The sequence below is a fragment of the Quercus suber genome, unplaced genomic scaffold (assembly GCF_002906115.3).
Source record: "Quercus suber isolate HL8 unplaced genomic scaffold, Cork oak 2.0 scaffold_279, whole genome shotgun sequence".
In the NCBI taxonomy this organism is placed as follows: domain Eukaryota; kingdom Viridiplantae; phylum Streptophyta; class Magnoliopsida; order Fagales; family Fagaceae; genus Quercus; species Quercus suber.
In genome coordinates this window covers 791,871-794,085 of record NW_027069735.1, presented here as the reverse complement: position 1 = coordinate 794,085, position 2,215 = coordinate 791,871, and positions in this window count along the sequence as shown.

Here is a 2,215-nt window from a genome sequence, read left to right as displayed (position 1 = left end):
CACTACATCCTTCAATATGTACTCTCTGCCTAACAAAAATCTCCTATACTAACCCTCCCCCTAACTATGACTACTCTCATAGCCCAAAATTACTTCTCCTTTTTGTCACAAGTGACAAAGGGTAAGAGTGTCAAGTAGACATCTCGTCAGAGCTGGAAGAGCTAGCATCTCCATCCTTACCAGCATCGTCGTCGGAGTTGTCATCATCCTCGGATGCCTCGGGTGCCTCAAGAAGAGGAGAGGGAGACTCCACAAAACCACCAAGGCGAGCCTGCCACCTAGCAATACAGCCGACACGTGCATTCACTTGATACAACTCAGTAGAAAATGTATTAAGGCGAGCATCCATGCGCTAAAGCTATGCTATGATAGTGTCCAGAGTCACATGTCCTGCTGAAGTAGAGGAAGCGGAGGTGGATGAAGCTGAAGGAGTGGGAGGAGCTACCATACCAAACAACTTCGATCGAAACTGCACCTTGCTCCATTTAACGATAGTGTAGTCAATGGCACACATAACGTGGAAGTGGTCGAATGAGGGAAAAGGAATAGAAAAATGGCATAAAATCCATGTGATAGCTGAAGGGAAGATAAGCTTATCACGGGATGCTATATCCCTATAGACATCTATAATATAAAGAATAAAATGTGAAGGAAAATCTATAGTAAGATGCTCAAGAAGGGAAAGCAAAAGTCATCACCATGTTCATGAATCTAGGACCTTTAGCAAAGGTCGAACATGGAGTAAATTGACGATCACCCCAATCAGAAGGGCGCTCACAAAAAGTAGAAATCATCTCGTCTTTGGACACAATCCTCAGACGCTCACAACTAGGGTAGTCAGGATGCTCTACCCTTGAGACACGGAGCACATCGGATACCAACTCTAGTGTGACGACTATGCGCGTACCTCGAATGCCAGTATGAAAGAGAGGTGCTAAAGAATCAAGTCCATGCATGTTGGAATAAAACTCCTAGATCAGCACAAATGGACAGGTGACCAGGACGTCAGATAGTGACTCCCAACCTCAACTGTGAATGACAGTGGGTAGGTTAGTGTCAGAGAAGTCCGACAAGATGACTTGCTGTTCCGAATGAATGCCTCATCTAGAGAAGTCCTTTTGAACATCCTCATCACGAAACCAAACAAAAGAGGGGGTAGGATCAAAAGAAGACGATACCCGGGAACAAAGAGGGTGCTGGGACAGAGCAGACTTACGTTTCAGTGCCATTGACGCACTAACGTAAACTATAGAGTGAGGGGTAAGAAAGAAACACTCAGAAAAGTCCCAAACAATTCAAATATACAAAAATATATTGAATGGAAAAGACGTATGCATGAAAATGCATGAGCATGTGATGTGCAATAGTAATATCATCATGGGCTCAGCCCAATCCAAATCTACTAACACACAATTATTTGCACAGATCTAAATGCATGATAATAATGTTATAATGCTTATGTGATGCAATGCATGAGGTTTAAAGATCATTTAAACAAAAACCCATCCCAAAATTTCATCAAAATCTCAATAATTTTGAAAAACCCCAAAAAAAATTTCAAAACCCAAAACCTAGATCTGAATGCATGGAAATTATGAGGAATGAGAGGAAGAGAGATCATACCAAGTGATTTGTAGCAAGAAAAGGCCAAAAATCACATGGGTTTAAAGGTTTTGAGAGAGAAGTGAGTGTTTGGGAGGTGAAGAGACGGATCTGTCAATAGAGATCGAGGAAAGTGAGATCAAAATCATGAACAACGTATATATAGGAACCTTTTAAAGCTCGATCAATTGGGATGTGTCGAGGAGCTGTCGAGGTTTAAACGCGTGTCCTAGCTATCGAGCCAACGAACAAGGATCTGTCGAGAATCAAATCAACAGAAAAGATCATAAAGAAGTTCGATCGATCCACCAAGCTATCGAGAAGCTATCAAGGAGACAAGAGATTTCTCGATCGATTCACCTAGCTATCGAGAAGCTATCAAGGAGATAGGAGATTTCTTGATCGATCCACCTAGCTATCGAGAGGTGTCAAGATTGCAATAAAAAATCAACTGAAGAGCTCGATAGATAAGCCAAGTGTCTAGAGGTGTCAAGGAGGTGTTGAGATTGCTTAAAAATAGTTTTTCAAGAAGGGAAAAACACAGATATGAATGCAATCTAATAATGCCTTAAAATGTATACTTGTTATATATTTATGTGGGCGTTATATATTT